Here is a 22,552-nt window from a genome sequence, read left to right as displayed (position 1 = left end):
CCCCCCTTTGCTTTGAGAGCTCTTTAATTTTTTAAGAATTGCTCAGTTCTTTTCTTATGGTGATTTTCCCGAGGATTTTTTTTTTTTGCCATTTCAACTTTTAGTTGGCAAAACTATAACTAAAATTTCCACTTGCTATTTTTTTATTGTATTCAGATTTTCTTAGTTTTTTATGTAGTTAAGTTCCTTTTCAGAATATAAAATTACATTTATTTATGGCATCTTAGGGTCTTTTCGGATGCAGCAGTTTCACAGACATTTCTTGCTTTTTATAACCTTGATAGATTTAAGCTATACTGCTCAGACATTTTGTAAAATTTTCCTAGATTGAGGTTTATCTAATTTTAATCTATGATGGAGCTGGGACAATAAACTTTTTAGCAGAACACCAAAGAGGTAAAACACCATTCTTACCACATCATTTTAAAGATACATTTTACCAACATAATATATAACTGCTGTTAACTTTAATACCTGGCTGAAGTAGTATTGATCAGATTTCCAACTGTTTAGTTACTCTTGTCTCCTCTCTCTATACACTGCTTTTGGGAAAGAAGTCACAAACTGCATGTCACACCAAAAAAAAAAAAAAAAAGGAGTTATATTTTCCCTGCTTGAGGATGAAGCATCTACATAAATTATTTGGAATTCGTCTGCATGGGATATTTGCCTCATTTTCTACAATTATTTATTTATTTATTTATTTACTTTTTAAAATCAGTGTAAACTCATGAATATTCACTTTATTCAATGCAACTTATTTATCAGGTTGCTCAAAGTATTCCTGAGTGGCCTTTGGGAACTCATTTAGTTGGCTCCTGTGTTCCCTTGATATACCCCATCATTGTAGCTATTTTAGTACCTCTTTCCTTTATGGTAGTATAAGAAGCTCCAGGATCCACTTCAATACTTTTTGTCCTGAACCTAGAGGCAGATATTTCTTCAAAGAGACCTTGTTACTTTTATTGAAGAATGATGTTGGAATCCAAGATCTGGGCACTAGGCCTGTTATAACTACTGTGGTGGCATTGTTTTGGGACCACTAAGCTGCAGAACAAGACAATGCATTTGTACATATTAATCAGTATATAAACAGACAAGTATACATATTTCTGTATGTATATAACACCATGTATTTCAAGCTAAAAATGAGTTTGTACTGATGTTGTCAGGTTTAATATATTGCACAAAGATCATTCAAGTCTTCTTCTTTATTTATCTGTAACCACAATCCAAAAGTGAAAACAAGGTCTCTGCCACCTGCCATTTATGTACTTAACTATTTGATTCTGTTATACCTGTATTATGGTTTCAGAACTGTTATCATGGGAAACAAACAGCTTTATCAGGTAGAGTACTTTTTTCCCTTTAACATTGTACTCTCCAGTTATTTCCAAAATTATCAAATTCAGAACCTTTTATTCTCATTCCTCTTACTGAGATTATTTCATACATTTGTAATTCATTTGTACTTTTTTCACAGCTTGTCTTCCAACTAGGGATACTCAGGTATCCTAAATTATTTATTTTGCATGAATTAAGGTTTATTATTTATGTTGGAAAGGTCCATGAGTTTTGACAAATTCATTGTCATGTATCCACTGTTACCATATCACTTAAAATATTCTCCCTAAAAAAATCACCTATGTTTTAGTTCCCACACACTTCCCCCACCATTAACACCAGGTAACTCTTTTATTGTGTGTACAGTTTTGCCATTTCAAAAATGTCATATAAATGGAGTCATACATTATGTAATATTTTCCAAACTTGTTTTGTTTACTTTGCAATATGTATGTAAAATTCATCAATGTTTTAACATGGTTCACTCCTTTTAATATCTAAATAGTATTCCATCATATTAGATGTATCACAGTGTGTTTATTCATTCGTATATTTAAAGAACAACTTGATTGCTTCTAGGTTTTATTGAGTATGAATAAAGTTCTACAAACTTTTAAATGTTGGTTTTTGTATGAACATTCTTTCAAATCATCTGGGTAAATACCTAAGAAGGTATTGCTGAATAATATGATAAAACTCTGCTTTGAAAGAAACTGAAAACCTGTCTTCCAAAGTAGATGTGTAATTCTGTATTCCTACTAGTAGTTATTGAGAGTTTTTTTTCTCCATATTCTTGCCAAATATTTTCAGGTTTTTATTATTTTTAAAATTTTTTCCCATTCTAATTGTAGTATTCCATTCTTGTGTTAGCTTACAATTTCTTAATTTCAAATGATATTTACTTTCTTTTCATATATTACTACTGAATATCTTAGATATGTTTTTTTAGATTTTTTGCCCATGTTTTGAGTGGATTGTTTTCTTATAATTGAGTTTTTAAAGCTCTCTGTATATTATGATAAAGGTTCTTTATCAGATACATGTTGCTCTTTCAATTTGTGGTTTATTTATTCTATTAAGAATATCTTTCACAGAACACAAGTCCCACAAAAGTCACTGATGTATAGTGTGTCTACCATTTTTTTAAAATTGAAATCCATAGAATGAGGACTTACTAGCACTTTGAATGTCAGAACTGTAATTCTAAATATTTTTAAATTTTTTATTTTAATGGATAAATAATTATATATACTAAATTATTTTATCAAGTCTTTTTTTAATTTTTTGAGTGATATATGTTGTTCTGTGTATAGTATAAGACAGAAATTAAGTTATACTTTTACACTAATTAGAAAATATAATTGTTTAGAAAGTGCATTCTGTTATTCCCTGCTCCAGAATATAAGCTAAATAAAGACAGCTTTTGATCTATTGTTCCCTAATGTTTTCACAGCCTAAAAACTGTCTCTGACTTAGCAATACCTATATATTTGTTGAACAAGTACATATTGAATGGGTGATTGTGAACGAGAACCTATGTCTGAGTTCTTAGGAATTTGACTTACTGCTACTTTCATTTATTTTCTTTCCCTATGTCAATATAATATTTTTACTATAATGATTTCATATTATGTTAATAATTTTTAAGATAACATTTCTACATCCATTTTATAATCAGAATAAAATTTCAGGGGAAACAATATATCAAATAATTTTAAAAGCACCTATATCCTTATAATAGTGAACTTTTTCTGTAAGAGCATATTTCCTACTTTATTTGGATCTTTGTTTACAACTTTGTTATGTTAACAGTAAAGTTTTAGAAAACATAAAACATCCAAACTATTATAAACATAACATTACTTAATTGCTAAAAAAGTATGGGAAGGTTGGAGGAGCAATGTTTAGGCTAGATCTCCAGAAATGGCTCCTTGGACAAAAATCGCATTACTAACCTGGTGAACTTCTACCATTGCCTTAATCAGAAACTTGGTACAGAGGAAGTCCACACTCCCAGCGGCTGGCTTTATGATCACGCTACTTTTGCCATTTTGCCTGGATCGGCGAGGTGATACCATACATGTTGGCTTCAGGAGAACACCAGCTTTAGTGCTATCCAGAGATCAGAAAGCTCTTTGAAGAATTATTGGCTCCAGAGCCACACTGGGACTAAAAGAAATGCAACAGCAAAAATAAATGCCTTGCACACTGGCAAAATCCCCAATAGAACTTGACTCCAAATTCAAGTCCAAGTTCAGCTGGGAACAATACTGAAGTCAAAGTTTGATTGATAGAGCTTAAATATTTTATGGAATCTAAACTGCAAAGGAATGTGAGAAATGTGGTTTTCAGGGTTTTTTTAATTGATGCAATAAAATAGTGCACATTTAGAAGAAAATTTAAAAAGTGGTGGTTGACCTAATTTTCTGCTATCAAAAGTCACTCTATCAAGGACTTTTCTAATTATCTCTATAAATGTCTTATCTCTTGTTAGATTTCCTTTTGACATTTTTTACTATTTTGTTTCTATTCTAAAATTGAACAAAATAAAAATCACATTTTCTAGTTTATTATAATTTGTTATTGGTTATATAATTATTAATATATGAAAATGGAAGAATTTATTGGCTCTGCTATAAATCACACTTAAATATTTGTGTAGGTAACATTTTGTGAATAAATGATGGTATTTTTACTATTTTCATATTATTTATTCTTTATTTATGCATTTATTTATTTGTGGGTTTTTTTTTTTTTTTTTGCACTGGTTCCTGTGTAAGACCTAAAATTAAAAATCTATATTTTCAGCTGCTTTGACATCTGGTAAAATCAATGGGGACTTATTACTGCCTAATTGCCAGTTCTCTTCCTTATTATTAACTTTTTTTTTTACCATGGATAAGCTCTCAAACTCAAAAAAATCCACCTTTTCAAAGGGAACAGGCATAGTTTTTGCCTATTCCTGAATAGTAGGTTCAGTTCCCAGCAAGCCTGAAGAATTATTAACACAAGATAATGTTATCCTTACCAGGAACCAGAAAACATCCCAACTAACCCTTTTAATAGTAAAAGGCTTGTCTCCCACATCTTCTAGTTGTTCACTTGTTTCCGAGTGTAACATCCATGCATCCCTCTGTGGTATGCAGTGTCTTTTTCTCCCAGGCTCTGAATGCAGGTGACCAACAAACTGTCAGTCCACATCTGTATAGTGTCCACTGGTTTGTGTCCAATCATCCCCACAGCACTACGGCAGAAATATGTCCCTCAATAATAGGGTGAATAGAAGACAGTTAAAATACATTTTGGCTTTCAATTCGACTTGAAAAAAATAGGGTTAATGTGGTCTTCTTACTGAATCAAACTTCATTTTGAGAATCTCCCCCTTTTAATCTTAACTATTTGTTTCATTACACATAATTTACTTGAGTGCATGCTTAGTTATCTTTATTTCTAAAATTGGATGTCTATCTTGAATTTTCGAAAATTTCTGTAATAATTGACTTTGTAAATTTTATTATATTCCATGAAGTTGATATTTGGTGATTATATTATCATTCAATTCTAAGTGTATTCAAAAGTCCATTTTGATAACTTCTTTGACTCATGAGTTAAATAGAAATACATTGAGCTCTTTGCACCTTCTTTTATGTTTAAATCCAATCAAAATTCTGCAATGGACAGAATACATTGTATTTATAATACTGAATCTTTGTAATTTTTTGAGACTTGCTTTAAGGCTTTGTGATTGTTTATATTTTGTAATTATTTTATGTAAGTTTTGAACATGTTTCTTCAAATTATTGTACACAGATTCTATATCTACTTCTTAAATAATATATTAATTATGATTTTCAAATTTCTTACACATTTCCTAATTATTTCTACTTTGTTGGTCAATACTTTAGAGAGATAGCTTGAATTGTTTTATGATATATAGTTTCTTCTTATAAATCTAATCATTTGTCTTTGTATATCTAGACCATAGTATTAACTAAAATTAAATGTAAAATTATTAAATCTATCTGAATAATTGAAGCATTCCAATTACTATCCCCATATTGATGTCTGAAAACACTATTGAGTTTAATGTCTACTTTGAGATATTTATATAGCTATTCTAGCTTTATTTTGGTGAATATACACTAAATATATTTTTTCCAAATAGTTTTATATAAGCTTTATAAGCTTTTACATTATAAATATTTCTCATGTAAATGACATAATTCTTATAGTAATTTGTTTCATTTCAAACTGATTATCTCTTCCTTTCAGTGGATAAATTTTGTACTTTAACATTTATTATCCTGATTGAAATATATGGCATTTTTAAGAATCATCTTGCTTTATGGCTTTTTCTCTAATGAATATCTTAAGCTTTTCTCTCCCTTTAAAAAAATTATTAATTGAGCTTTATTCTGTTTACTGATTTTTTTCCCTACATTCAACCTCTATAATTGTTGAAAAGTGCAACAATTTATATTTAATTTAAATATTGATTCTGGAAATTTTATATGGCTTATTTAAATAGTGTAGAACAAGGTTAATCTATATTTTAATCCTGCCATTCCTGTTTCCAAATAGGGACCTTACAATACTTTTATTTTGTGACTAATTGCCACTGCTCTAATGTCTTCCACACACTATACCAAGTAGTACTGGTATAAAAAATATGTATATTTCACCCAATAATTGACTTGTTTAAAAATTTCTAATAACTTCCAAAATTTCTTTAACCTACCCAAGCAGCTGATAGTTGATAATACTCCTAATAAGATACAGCAGGACAGTATTGTAAGACTCAGTCAATTTTATTGTGTTCCACATCAACTAGCAGGTGTAATATTAATATTTATTTGCTTAGTGAAATTTTCTGTAATGGTTGTCTCAGATATCTCAAGAATTAACAATCACACAATACTAGATGAAAGCTCTGCACTAGGTAATAGACTTTTTTTTTCTTACAAATGTGGAGCTGGTGTTTAGAGTGAAAATTAAATGTTTATAAATTTTAAGTGTATCAGTTTGTGTTTAAAATAACATTGTGATAAAATAAAGGCAAAACATCCCTGAAGTCATCATAGAAGTTATAATTGCTAAAAAATCAACACTTTAGTGAAATAAAAATATTCACTTTAGCTGAATTTAAAATAGAGACAATTTCATATCCTTATTCTCATCATATGTTAAAAATAAGAATATTTGAATTCACCTAAAATACTGTCCAGACAAAAAAAAAGCAGCTCTTCTAATTTTCTAACTCCTTGCAAATGCAAAGTCAATGTTGCCTAGGGCTTTATTTTCATGGTTGGAAAAGTTGGATAATTATAGGGTTAATTTAATGTTTAAGTTAAATAACCAGTTTTGAATATATGTCCTAAAAATTGACAACTGAAAGAAATCAAGTCTTTGAGAATGAAAAGTACATTAAAGCCCAGCTTAGTCAACTTTTACTCCATTCTATATATGACTATTTATATTCAAAATAAGTAATCACTATTAGTAATTAAGAGTTCTCAATTTGTCTTTAACTCTACTATTCCCCTAGATTATTAAATATTGGCCACTAGCTGAATAAAATATTTTAGGATTAATTTAATCAGCATGAAGCAGTGAATCATAATCACCTCACTTATTCTATATATTATTTATAATATACATACACATATATACACACATATATAAATCCAAAAATATATTATTCATTTTTGGAATATATATACTACTATATATGATATACTATTATCATCTGATCTAGTATATATAATAGCATATTATATATAATAGTATATATGAGATCAGATTATCATCTGATAATATAATCTTTTTTGGTCACAAAGTTCCAGGCAACTGTCAGCTGCTTCTGTCCTCCATACACAAAACATATATTCTGTGTGTGACACTGTTGATTTTAGAGTCTCAAGTCTAGACTTCACATCAATTTCTCTTTGCCCTCTTTATTATAACAAGCTATTGATTTAATTTCTTAAGGTATTTTTGCATTATGCCTTTGAAATTGAACATATTCACCGTACTTTTGCTTTTAATGCCAAAGTTTAGAAGCACATAAAAGGGATAATATTACAGTTTCCATAGAGTGTGTTATATCTTGTAGTGATTTAAAAGTCTGACTCTGAGCTCCAGTCTGTCTGAAGCTAAAATGTTAATCCGGATGCTTTGGGTCAAATTAGCTCAATTCCGGTGATTTATCAGTCACTTCAATTTACTATTTCATCAGTTCAAGGAGCTGCCCATTTGCCTCATATATTGGGATTATGTCTGGATTCAGGGTAAGTTTAGCGCCATTGTGGAAGGATGCAATTGGTCTGTGCTCGTGCTGATAAAAATATATCTACGGTTGTTTGGCACAATCTGAGGTTATTGTTCCAGCAAGCATTTACAGTCTTTTTCTGTTAATTCAGTTCTATCTTGGCTTTTGCTGGCACTAATTCCCTGATGTCTCGTTGGATCTCCTATTTGATGTCTGCTTGGGATTCTTCCCTCCTAGCTTCTACAGTGACTTTGTCTCATGCTGGGAAATACTCTGTACCCAACTCTGCTCCACCCTATTAGACTGGAATTGTTTACTTTCAGCAACACTCTGTCTTGCTGAGGACACATTTCCCCCAACTAAATATCTTCTTTAGAGCATTGAGAGTATATTTTTTAACCCTCAAGAGTCCTTAATCTTCCATTTCTTTGGCCCTCTGCTGCTGGGATACATCTGAAGTCCTGTTCCACTGATTTTCATATTTATATTGACAGCATAAGCATATTTTTATGTAAAGAATTGTGGCTGCCCTCAGAGTCTTGGGCAAGAAAAAAGGTACATCCTGTTTATTCCTAGTTCTCCTCATTCAACTTTACGTTTGCTTATTGCCTTGAAAAGCAGGGCAACTATGTGATTGAAGGAGGCTGGCCTTATGTTGAAATATGAAACTTGCCAGTGGATGTTTTAATTTATTGAAGTAATTGAAGTTTAATGACGTAAATTGTTATTTCATAGGATATTCTGCTATTCATCCTTTTCTTTATCAAAAATATTCCTATTACTTTTTTCAGTAGATTTCCCTTTAGTGGGAGATTGGTGACATGATTTCCTCTTTCTCAGAATGTTCTCTGTACAATGGAGGTAAACATTGTAGCAATATCTAGCTATAGTGACAGTGCCTCTCCTGTCATAGCTGAATTATCCAAAAGGAGAAAACAGATCTGAACTGAGACAGTTGGATTCTTTCTCTTCGGAACGTGACACCTGAAAAAAAGAGAAATTGAAATATACAGTGAGATGAGTCATACAATTGAGCTGGTACCATAGAGAGAATCTTGTTCATTCTTTTACCAAGATTTGTATGTTTTATCTTCTTTCACTTTTTAAAAGATATCAGTTTCATTCTCTTTAATTCCCATTTTCTGTGTAACCTTAATTAATTTGAATTTCTCTCAATTACAATGTGTTTTTTTCTGGCTAATGAATTATGAGCAGAACTGACAATGAAACCTTCTGGACTTAGGCCAAGAAAATTCTCCACATGACCCTCCTGTTCTCCCTTTCTAGGCTGCAGCACCCTGGAAGGCATTGTTGATAAGTCTGAGTCATAATATCTCTGAGTCACTGCATGGGAGGGAGTTGCCATCAAGAACTATTGAAAACACCACTGACTTGGCATATGTGAAAAATAAACCTCTGATGTATTAATTCATTAGGAATTCTTAGTTTGTTACTGCATATAACCTACTATATCATTACTAATAAAACCACTTTCAATACTTAAAACAGTATATTTCTCCTGCCTTTCTGTTGTTATATATGTAATACTCTTTACAAAAATTCTCTCTTTGACCACATTTTAACCAGGCTCCTCTGAACCTTCTTCTCAATTAGGCCTCAGCCTTGACGTGAAAAGACCTGAACAAAACACAAACATTGTTTCTGACACCTAAAGGCTATACCCTTAGAATGACCCTCAGACCCCTTAAAGTGCCTGCTGAGGAAACTCGAGACTGCCAATGGACTTAAGTGTTTGTCAGTCAACACCTAAAGATAGAGACCCTGTCTCCCAGCCTGTATGAGAAAGCAGGAGCCTAACTCTGATAACTCTCAGTAAACAAACCCATATGGGATTGGAATGGACTACACCCCCACTCTTTTTTTTTTTTTTTTTTGAGACAGAGTTTCGCTCTTGTTACCCAGGCTGGAGTGCAATGGAGGGATCTCAACTCACCACAACCTCCGTCTCCCGGGTTCAGGCAATTATCCTGCCTTAGCCTCCTTCCTGCCGCACTCCTTTTTTAAACAACTTTTTATTTCCCTGACTCTAGTTAGCCTGTGTCCATTCCCCTTATTCCCTCGTATATTCTAAAATGCCTAGTTACTTGTATGAAAAATTGAATTCAGTTCTTGCTGGACTCTTAGTCCTACTACACTAGTATATTGCTGATTACAGTCCGTCCTTACCACTTTAATGTTCAGCGTTATCTTTGACAATTTCTCACTGGAATATCCTTTTCTTTATCCTGCCCTTATCCTCACATCAGTAATCTGGCCAAATAGCTATGCATTAACTAGCGTTGACCCTTGAACTACATGGGGGTTGGGGTGTTGACCCCCACACAGTTAAAAATCCATGTATAACTTTTAACTTCTCAAATCTTAACTATAAATAACATCCTTTTGCCAAAAGCCTCATCAATAACATATACAGTTGATTAACACATATTATATATATTATATACTGTATTCTTACAAGAAAGTAAAAAAGAGAACATAAAATGTTATTAAGGAGATGTCACCACTGATTCCACAGAAATACCAAGTACCATCAGAGATTATTACAAACACCTCTATGCACATAAATAGGTAAATCTAGAAGTAGTGGATACATTTCTGGACACTTACACTCACCCAAGACTAAACCAGGAAGAAGTTGAATCTCTATATATACCAATAACAAGGTCTGAAGTTGAGGCAGCAATTAATAGCCTACCAATCCAAAAAAAGTCCAGGACCAGATGGGTTCACGGCCGAATCCCACCAGATATACAAAGAGGAGCTGGTACTATTCCTTCTGAAACTATTCCAAACAATACCAAAAGAGGGAATCCTCCCTAACTCATTTTATGAGACCAATATCATCCTGATACCAGAACAAAAAAGGAAATTTCAGGCCAATATTCATGATGTACATTGGTGCAAAAATCTTCAGTAAAATACTGGCAAAGAAAATCCAAAAACACATCAAAAAGCTTATCCATCACGATCAAGTCAGCTTAATCCCTGGGATGCAAGGCTGGTTCAACATATGCAAATCTATAAACATAATCCATCACATAAGCAGAACCAAAGACGAAAACCACATGATAATCTCAATAGATGCAGAGAAGGCCTATGACAAAATTCAACATCGCTTTATGCTAAAAACTCTCAATAAACTTGGTATTGACAGAACATATCTCAAAATAATAAAAGCTATTTATGATGAACCCACAGCCAATATCATACTGAATGGGCAAAAACTGGAAGCATTCCCTTTGAAATCTGGCACTAGACAAGGATGCCCTCTCTCACCACTCCTATTCAATATAGTGTTGGAAGTTCTAGCCAGAGCAATCAAGCAAGTAAAAGAAATAAAGGATATTCAATTAGGAAAGGAGGATGTCAAATTGCCTCTATTTGCAGACAACATGATTGTATATTTAGAAGACCCCATCATCACAGCCCAAAATCTCCTTAAACCGATAAGCAACTTCAGCAAAGTCTCAGGATACAAAATCAATGTGCAAAAATCACAAGCATTCCTATACACGAAAAACAGACAGAGAGCCAAATCGTGAGTGAACTCCCATTCATAATTGCTACAAAGAGAATAGAATTCCTAGGAATACAACTAACAAGGGATGTGAAGGACCTCTTCAAGGAGGACTACAAACTACTGCTCAAGGAAATAAGAGAGGACACAAACAGGTGGAAAAGCATTCCATGCTCTTGTTAGGAAGAATCAATATCGTTAAAATGGCCACACTCCCAAAAGTATTTTATAGATTCAATGATATCCCCATCAAGCTATGATTGATCTGCTTCACAGAACTAGAAAAATCACCTTAACCTTTATATGGAACCAAAAGAGAGCTTGCATAGCCAAGACAATCCTAAGGAAAAGCAACAAAGCTGGAGGCATCATGACTTCAAACTATATTACAAGTCTACAGTAATCAAAGAAGCATGGTATTGATACCAAAACAGAGATATAGACCAGTGGAACAGAACCGAGGCCTTGGAAGTAATGCCACATATCACAACCATTTGATCTTTGGCAAACTTGACAAAAACAAGGAATGGGGAAAGGATTTCCTATTTAATAAATGGTTGGGAAAACTGGCTAGCTAAGTGCAGAAAGCTGAAACTGGACTCATTCCTTATACCTTATAAAAAATTAACTCCAGGTGAATTAAAGATTTAAACATAAGACCTAACACCCTAAAAACCTTGGAAGAAAATCTAGGCAATACCATTCAGGACATAGGCATAGGCAAGGAGTTCATGACTAAAACACCAAAAACAATGGCAACACAAGCCAAAATAGACAAATGGGATCTAACTAAACTTAAGAGCTTCTGCACAGTAAAAGAAACTATCATTAGATTGAACTGGCAATCAACAGAATTGGAAAAAATGTTGCAATCCACCCATCTGACAAAGGGCTTATATCCAGAATCTACCAAGAACTTAAACAAATTTACAAGGAAAAAACAACCCCATCAAAAAGTGGGCAAAGGATATGAACAGACACTTCTCAAAATAAGACATTTATGCAGACAACAAACATGATAAAATGCTCATCATCGCTGGTCATTAGCACAATGCAAATCAAAACCACATTGAGTATCATCTCATGCCAGTTAGAATGGCAATTATCAAAACATCTAGAGACAACAGGTGCTAGAGTTGATGTGGAGAAATTGGAATACTGTTGGTGGGAGTGTAAATTAGTTCAACCATTGTGGAAGATAGTGTGGCAATTCCTCAAGGATCTAGAAATAGAAATACCATTTAAACCAGCAATTCCATTAGTGAGTATACACCCAAAGGATTATAAATCTTTCTACTATAAAGACACATGCACACATATATGTTCCTTGTAGCATTGTTTACAATAGCAAAGACTTGGAACCAGCCCAAATTCCCATCCGAGATAGACTGGATAAAGAAAATGTGGCACATATATACCATGGAATACCATGCAGCCATAAAAAGGATGAGTTCATGCCCTTTGAAGAGACGTGGATGAACCTGGAAATCGTCATTCTCGGCAAACTGACACAAGAACAGAAATCCAAACACAGCATGTTCTCACTAAGTGGGTGTTGAATGATGAGCACACATGGATGCAGGTAGGGGAACATCACACACCAGGGTCTATTGGGGGATGAGGGAGCTAGGAGAGTGTGAGCAGGTGGTGGGGTGATTGGGGAGGGATAAGATTAGGAGAAACAACTAACGTAGGTGACGCGAGGATGGATACAGCAAACCACCATGTCATGTGTATAACTATGTAACAATCCTACATGATCTGCACATGTACCCCAGAACTTAAAGTATAATGGTAATAATAAAAATGAAAATCATAATGAGGGAAAGTATATTTACCCTTTATTAAGTGGAAGTGGATGATCATAAATTCTTCATCCTCATTATGTCATCTTCATATCGAGTAGGTTGAGGAGGTGGAAGAAAGGCAGGGATTGGTCTTGCTTTTTCAGGGGTGGCAGAGTTGACAGAAACTTTACTTAGAAGTGGACTTGGACAGTTAATTCCTGTGTTGTTCTAGAATTAACTGTTTATCTAAGGTTATGACTTTGAAGCTACTCTTTGACAAAGCTTTTCTGTCTCCCTACTCACCCAGGATAGGCTAGGCGACTTCTTATATTTCCTCTAAAATGAATATTTGCCCCAGTTGCTATTGTTTGAATGTATGTGTCCAACCAAAATTCATATATTGCCTCACATACAAGTTAACGGCATTAAGAGGTGGAACCTTTTGGGAAATGATTAAGTCATTAGGTTTCCACCATCATGAATTGGATTTATGCCCTTATAAAAAAGGCTTCAAAGAACTGCTTCTCCCTTCTGTCTCTTCTCCCACATAAGGACACAACATTTGTCCCCACTTTGTTTGTCTTTTTTTTACCATTTGAGGAAGACAAGAAGATGCCATCACCAGACACAAATTCTTCTGGTGTTCTAATTTAGCCTGCAGAACTGTGAGAAATAAATTTCTATTGTTTGCAAATTATGAAGCTTATGGTATTATCTGCAGCGGCAGAAATGAACTAAGGCAACTTTTATTGCACTAATTACACAATATTGCAATTTTTTTTTTCTTGACTCCACTAAGAAATCATGAACTCGATGTCACAAAGCATTTATGATTCTGAGAAACTAGCATAGAGCTTGGTGATTAGTGAATAGCTCTTAAACACGCATAGGTTTATAGCTAGTCATAAACAAAATAATGATTAAAACACTTAGAGCATAAAAAATTTTGCTGAATGAATAAAAATATAACTATTACAAATCAGTGCTACAATAGGCTGTCAACCTCCTCCAACATTTACCGAAATTCCATTATTAGATGGAAATATAATCATCTAAATGGACAAAGATACTTTCAGATATACCTCTGAGAGCCCTTACATAATTAAAAGTATAGTAAAATTTTGCTGAAAAAAATTTTAAATGACAAAGCATGATGCTGTAATGGGGATGGGAAGATTTTAAGTAGTTTTATTCAGGAAAGGAGAATCATGTTGTATTTGCTTCAAGAAGGAGGTTCTTTTCTCTTTCTTTCTTTCCTTCCTTCCTTCCTTCCTTCCTTCCTTCCTTCCTTCCTTCCTTCCTTCCTTCCTTCCTTCTTTCTTTCTTTCTTTCTTTCTTTCTTTCTTTCTTTCTTTCTTTCTTTCTTTCTTTCTTTTCTTTCTGAGATGGAGTCTTGCTTTGTTGCCCAGGCAGTGGCATGATCTCTCCTCACTGTAACCTCTGCCTCCCAGATTCAAGTGATCATCCTGCCTCAATCTCCTAAGTAGCTGGGATTACAGGCACCTGCCACCACATCTGGCTAATTTTTGTATTTTTAGTAGAGACGGGGTTTCACTATATTGGCCAGGCTGGTCTCAAGCTCCTGGCTTCAAAAGATCCGCCCATCTCGGTCTCCCAAAATGCTGGGATTAGAGGATTGAGCCACTGAGCCTGGCCAGAAGTTGCTCTTAACTGAAAATTAACTAAGAAATAACTTTTCTTCTTACATCACTTCAGAATGTTGGTCTTCTCTACTTAAAAACTATTATGCAACTACTGTGTTCCAAGCACTGATTGATTCTAGATTTCGTGGGGAACAGAGAGAAAAATATGGCTTTAGGTAAATGATGTGATTTAGCGCTGTGTCCCCACCCAAATCTCATCTTGAATTGTACTTCTGTAATTTCCACGTGTTGTAGGAGGGAGCCAGTGAGAGATAATTTGAATCATGAGGGCAGTTTCCCCTATACTGTTCTTACAGTAATGAATAAGTCTCATGAGATCTGATGGTTTTATCACGGGGTTCTGCTTTTGCATCTTCCTCATTTTCTCTTGCTGCTGACAGGTAAAAAGTGCCTTTTGCCTCCTTCCATGATTCTGAGGCCTCCCCAGCCACGTGGAACTGTAAGTCCAATAAAATCTCCTTCATTTCCGAGTCTCTAGTATGTCTTCAGTAGCAGTGTGAAAACAGACTGATACAGTAAAGCAAGTGGTTCCTTGATTAATTATCACTAAGCAAAGAGAAAGAAGTGCTTCTTAGCAAGTTAAGGGCAGGGAGCAGTATTTGCAGCACACTGAATGGATGTATCCCCTTCAAAAGATAAGTAATAATAATAAAGTTTATATAAAAAGCAATTAAAGAAGAAAGTGTAATCGTGTTTCACTACACTATAGGTTCAATATTACAGAGTGGTTTCAAGAAAAATATAGAGCACGCGTGTTCACAATGTAAAGATGAGTACTATCTGGGAGAGGAAAACATGGATTGGAATGAAGTATTCCCATGGCAAAGAGTTTTCATTATTGGAAAGAAGTTGATTTTAAATATTTTCAATTATAAACACACTCATTCAGACATGCAAGAGTTTTCTGGTATGCTTAAATTAATGGTCTGTGTATACTAACGTGCACATAGTTCTCATTATATAGTGTGTACTACCTTTTAAAAATTATTTTGTAAATAAGATCATAATGCCCTTGATAGAGCTTGTAGATAAAGCCAAGTTTATGTCTGCTTGGATATACTATAATATTTGAAATACACACAAAACCACACACACACACACACACACACAGAGACAGACACAAACATACACATTATATATATGACATATATATATAATAGGGTTTTCAATATTATTAAGCATATTTGCATTTATGAGGAATATAGTATAGAGTTGCAGTTTTCTTGTTGGGTATTATTTTCATGGTGTATAATGACTTCTAAAAGTAACTTGGATACTGTTTTCTTTGTCATATAATGACTGACATACTTTTCTGTATTTTCTGCCTCTAAAACACCCTGGTATTTTTTATATGAGGTGATTCTGACTCATATATTTTACTAAACTGTTTGGCTGCTATAATGAAATGTTCAATATTTATGTTCAGAAAGTTCATGTTTAATTGAAGTATAGTCAAACCAAACCATTATGACAAATTCTCACATAAAGATTCTTGAAAAAGAAGAAAAAAGATAAATTATTAAAACATTTTAATAAATAAGATATTGCATTTAAGACACAAACACACATCTTTGAAGAGTCTCCAACCGGTAATTTATGTCCCTTAGCCTGAATTTATTGCCGTATTATTTCTTGAACTTAAAACGTCGAATTTCTAAGTAATCTCATACACCTTTTTTATTCAGACCTAAACTGTTCTACTACATATTCTAAGATGCCCTGTACATTAAAGTCCTATAAAATGGAAATCTGTACTTAACTAGTTTTCATATGCTATTTTATGTAATTCACATTCATCACTCTTCCAACAGGTTATTAGTTCTATGAATTCAAGTGTGAGAAATTAAGGTGGTTCACTTTTATAACTTAAATAATCAACAATGAAGAATACTGCCAACCCAATGTGTTATTTAAGTTTTTATGAAAACAAACTTTAAGAGAAAGTCTTAGGTGCAGGTCTTGGGAGTTGACAGAGGAGTTGTCTTGGGAGATATAAAAGAGGGAAGGGGAAAAGCCAATAAAATGTGCATTAATGATTGGGTTGTTTTTTCTTTAATGGGCTTAGAATTGTCCCACCAGAATATGGTGAATCTGGCTTATTCACATCTTGTCCTTCAGGAGCAGAGGATTACGTTGAAGTCATTAATTCTTTCGAACATCAGTTTTTTACAAGCAAGCTGCAATGTTTCTGGAAAAAGTCCGTAGAGGAGTGTTGGGAAACTGTAAGCATGAAAACTACACTGGCTGCAGGCAAACTCAGAGGTGGAAATGAATGTAATCTTCTACATTTTATACAAAGCCTGAGAGTTTCAATAGGTGAATGACATGAAAATATAGGGATGCATATCAAATTCAAATCAATACTATAGCTTTTAAATTGCATTAAAGGCCAATCAAAATTATCTTGAATAACAATTTTCAACCAATATCCCATTGATTTTTTATAGTCTTTCCTAATACTATTAAGCATTTCATAAGTACTACTTAGTTCAACTAAGTGGCTATGGTGTAATCCCTAAGTAAACTAGTTCAGGACAGAATATTTAAATGTAAAGAAGCACAAGTTATTATTTGCAGATAAATCAGTAAAACTTGTGATTAACATTGAAGAACCCCTATATCAGTTTGCTCTTGACAGGATTTTATTTATCCTCTGTTAGTGTGAAATAAATTGACTTTTCAAAAGATAATGTAGTTTAGCAGAAAACACTCAACAGGTACTCAAGAATCTGATTTATCTTCCAGATTTTAAACTAGATGCACAATTTATAAATCACAAATGGGTGTGTGATTGGGGGTTAGGGGCAAGTGGGATTATTTTTCCTCCCCTGTGAAATGATAAAAAGTTTAATTGGAAAAACGAAGGTTTGTTTCCAACTCTCTCTTATCATGTTTATGAATGAATGTTTGCAAAATAATACATTCCTATGTTTCTGCAAATGAGTAGATATCCTCTTCATTTCTTACTCTTTAAGAGAAAGTCTGAATCTGAAGCAAATTTCCAGTGGTGCAAAAAACTGTCCTTGGTAGATACTGTTAAATAAGTAAGAGAAGACACCTAAACAATTATATTGCTTCTTTATGACTTGTTTTTGCTAAAATAATAATTTAAAATGCACTATTTCTGATTTATTTTTACTTGACTAGATTAGAGTTAAAAGTAAGTAGTTTATTCTCAGCAAACTGACACAAGAACAGAAAATGAAATACCGCATGTTCTCACTCATAGAGGGGTGTTGAACAATGAGAACACATGGACACAGGGAGGGAAGCACTACACACTGGGGTCTGTTGCGGGGTATAGGGGAGGGACGGTGGGGGGTGGCAAGTTGGGGAGAGATAGCAGGTGGAGAAATGCCAGATAGAGGTGAAGGGGAGGAAGGCAGCACATCACACTGCCACATGTGTACCTATGCAACTATCTTTCATGTTCTTCACATGTACCCCAAAACCTAAAATGCAATAAAAAAAGTAAGTAGTTTACTAGTTAAGATTCCAAAAGAATCCCACTATGTTACATAGACAAAAGCATATAAAAATTTGGTTTCTAAAAAGAAAGTGAAATTTGATTAACAATAAAATAATAACTTTTAGCATCATTTTAGTAAATCAGTACTTAGTTTTGTTGTTGATTGCATAAAAAAGATTCACACAGTAGGATATAATTTTGAAAGTGTTAAAATTTGCATTCATTAGAGTTGCAGTGGCTAATCAAGGAATTTCCAATTAAACACCACTTCAACTGCATTTTCATCAACTATGAGAACTGTCTACATAGTTAATGATAAAATTTCATACTGCAGCAAACTATTCTTGATCTGCTCTGTTCTGAATATTTCTATCATAATTTTGTTATCTGTCTTTGAGGTTAGGATTGTGCCTTTTACATTTTTGAATAATTGCTATATATTCACATATAAACAAGAAACGGCAGAAATTATATATTTTTGTTTCAAAGAAATTTATAGTACAAATTTCCTTATATTTGACAAGCAAATTGTGTTGACTGAAATGACTGTTAAAGATGATCTAGCCAAATTTTATTTCCCATTAAGAAACTTGAGACCTGGGATGGTGAAACTATTTTTCAAGAAAGAAGAGCTGGACTAGAAACTAGCTCTCCTTAATATCATTCAATTTGCAGTTTAGTACACTAAATTTCAGTTGTAGTCATTAATCAATAGATACATGTTGTCTACATTCTCTTAAATGCTGAAATCGACACCAATAAATTGTGTTTAAAGATAAATTACAATGAATTTGTATAAATAAATGGTAATTCTGCCTTATTCTCAGTATTCATCTACTCATGTCCCAACTATTAGCCCAATTGCTTTGGACTTTTTGTTAATGATCTTAATTTCTAGTTCCTATATCTTAAATTGGTATACACTTAACATTAAAAATGTACACTCTATTCTATATCAGATTTAATTAATGACAAAATTCTGAAGTAGGAAAACATTTTGTTCAATTAGTGCTTTATGAGTAGCTCTGTGTCATCCTTTACATAAGACTTCCAGATGGCTAGGAGCCTGCAGTGCTTCTTTATCCATGGGAAAGGGATGTCTAAAGCATTATGTTCCATATGAGGAACATAAGTATTATGACCATGGTCATGGACTCCACAATAAGATTGCCCCATTCTAGCCTTGACTTTCTCACTTGGTAAATATGGGCTTTGCTCAAATTATCTATTTTGTTTGTGCCTCACTTTTCCCTTTGGGCTTCAATTTCCTTATGCAGCTGCTATAAGCAATAAGTTAGTTAATTTGTACAAAGATGATATTATGTACTAAACATTATTTAGCAAACAACCCATAAAAATAAACTTTTCAATCCTGATTTATGGATTAAGACTGCATTCCAATTTTTAACTGCAATAATGTGGATTCAAAAGTTTGTCAAAACATTAATCTTTTAAAAACTATCTTTAAGTATTTTATCATTAGACTAAGTTGGCTTCCCAATCTCCAACTATGGGTTGTATTTACTGCTTAGTAGAACACAAATCTGTGATATAAAGTTTCCCACTACTATAATGGTGTTGTAAGAATGCCCAAAAACTAGCTTTTTAATAAAAACTATGAGATTCCTTTGAGTGTTGTTATTATCAACTTTTTCAGAACTTGATAAATTAATTTTGATCATCCAAAATGACTGAATTAAAGAAAAATGACTGAATACTGATAAAAACAGAGTTTTTAGCTGTTTAATTTGCCTTAATCCTATTTTCTTCTGATCACTCAATCATAGTCTTGCAAACCAGGAATTTCACAAGTATGGTAACTATTAAAACTAGTATCTTATTAGCATCTGGAGGGGATAGATAGATTTGGAATGGGAACCCCATTCTTAGAGAATTATCATTTTCTAACTTTGCAGCTTGTTGAAGACAACTATTCTTAGAGCTTGCTATTATTTTTATCTAACTTTGAGTTCACTTTGTTCAAATAGCCTTATCCTCAGGGATTTTGTCAAAACTAATAAACAAGAATTATTTAATATAAGAACTGTCTGTGACAGTGTTACCAGTTAATTGAAGAAGACATTGGCCAGAAAAAAAGGCTGGAAATGGCTGTACCTGGGAAATTTTTATAGACTCAACCTATTCCTGGGAACATAAAAGGCCATGAACATTTGAAGTGTTGTGTACAGCCAAGAAAAGACTGCAGAAGGCCTTAATTTCTCAATTCTGGCTGACCTTAAAGTATTTCTCAAGTGGGAAACAGAGGTCAAAACAGAGTGATAAACTGCCTTTTAGAGTACAGAGACTAGTCTCAGCGTACATACAGAATCACCTACTTAGCTGTCTAAAAACCATATTGGTTTAAAATATTTAACAAGAATCTTTGTCCAATAATTTAATGATTACTAGACTAATTAAGCAAAGACATCACTGGTTGTACCTGAAAAACTATGTAGATATTACAGAACTAACTCAATAAATTCACTGAGCCACAAACACACACAATAATGAAAAACCTCTATAATCAATCACAAGAAGAAATCCTATGAGGAAATTTGATTTTAAGAGCTATTCATTAGATTATTAAAATGGCAACTTTAAAAAAATAACAAAAAATTAAAATATAGAAAAGTTTGTCTTATACACATGATAGAAAGCAGTTAAGAGAATTATCCCTGTGGAAGCCCAAATGTTGAATGAACCAAACAAATATTTTAAAAGAGCCTTAAAACAGTGATCAGACAAATTGATAAAAGTATAACCAGGGTTTCTCACTCAATAAAGAATATGAATACAGAAATAGAATTATAAAAAATAACCAAACATGAATTCTGGAGCTGAAAATTTAGTAATTGAAATGAAAAATTTTCTAGAATGTCTCAACAGAAAAACAACAGAAAAGTTTGAAGTTAGTTGAAGTTGGTTTATGAAGTTTAAATGAAGAAGCCATATCCTTAAGATAAAAGTGTAAGATGAAGCAGCAAATGCCTATTTTAATGTTGCAGCAAGTTATCCAGATCTACCTAAAGTAACTGATGTAGGTGGCTGCACTAAACAACAGTTTTGGAGATTCACTCTTTAGCTTATTCTTATTTACTAATATGATCATGAAAGGCATTCTTTATTCCTATTATAGTGTTTTTGATCTCTAGCATTTTTGTTTACTTCTTTCTTAAGATTTTTATCTCTCTACTTGTATTTTCTACCTGTTTTTGCATTGAAAAAATCCAGAATGCCATTATGATAAAAGCACTCAGCAAATCAGCAATAAGTGAACACTTGTTCAACCTAATAAAGGCAAAATTATTAACTAGTATACTTACTGGCAAAGCATTCAAAGCTAACCAAATGATCAGTAAAAAGACTTTATGTCAACATTTTACTGGAGTTTCTATTTAGGGAAATTAGGCATAAAAATGAAATAATAGGTATACAGATTAGAAAAAAACATAAAATCATATTTATTTCCAGATGGTATGATCCCATATATGAAAAATCTGAAGAAATCCACTAAAGTACTTACTATTAAACAAGTTCATCAAGATTAAAAGTCATAGGATAAATATACAAAAGTCTGTTGGAATTTTCTGCATATAAGAAGCTTGAAGTTTACTGCTCTCATCCCAACAAATAAGAGACTGAACAGACTGGAAAAATCAACTTCTTTTTGGATCTATAAGAGAGAGACAGACAAAAGGCAAACTACTGTTTCCATGATTGAAGAAAGAGACAGGCAAACAAATAGAGTCATGGCCAATGAGAGTAGAGAATCACAAGCAAAGACAACCAAAGGAACTAGTGCCAGTGTGGGAAAACCTGAACTGTAATTAAGATATTGTTGGAGGATCTTTGGAGAATCTGAGTGACAAACCCTTCAAGAGAACCACTCTTAGTGTGACTACTTCACTTTTGTGAATTCTACCTTCAGGATCACAACCAGGTTCTCACAGTAAGTACTGGACAAAAACCTCCAGTTGTTTCTGGCAGCAGGAATGGGGTTGGAGGAAGTTTCATTTTGAAACATGCTAGATCATTTTGTTCTTTGTAATAAGACCTACTATTAAGAGAAACTGCTTAACCAGAGCCAAACTTTGGGGTCTTTTATCAGAACCTGACTTGGGGGAAGAGAAATACCTACTCCAGCCAGCAATAACTTTTTATGTGGGAAAAGAGATACCAACTTCAGCCCACTCTAGCCTTCCACTTGGCAGAGAAAAAATATCCAATTGTAGTCCACACTAACCATCCTCTTCCACCTCAAAAGGAAAACCAAGAAGTACATGTGAAGTACTTCACAGTCAAGAGACATAGGCTCACTAAAAGACTGGGACCTAATCATAGGACTCCACTTGTTGCACAACTTACCATCACATTACTAGGGGTATACTAGCAGCAATTTCTTTTACCCAGTGTGTTATATTCAGCTATCAGGAAAAATTTACAAGGCATACAACAAGAGAAAACAACATACAATTTGAAGAG

Source organism: Callithrix jacchus, chromosome 7 (assembly GCF_049354715.1).
Source record: "Callithrix jacchus isolate 240 chromosome 7, calJac240_pri, whole genome shotgun sequence".
In the NCBI taxonomy this organism is placed as follows: Eukaryota; Metazoa; Chordata; class Mammalia; order Primates; family Cebidae; genus Callithrix; species Callithrix jacchus.
Note: the sequence above shows the minus strand (reverse complement) of the source record.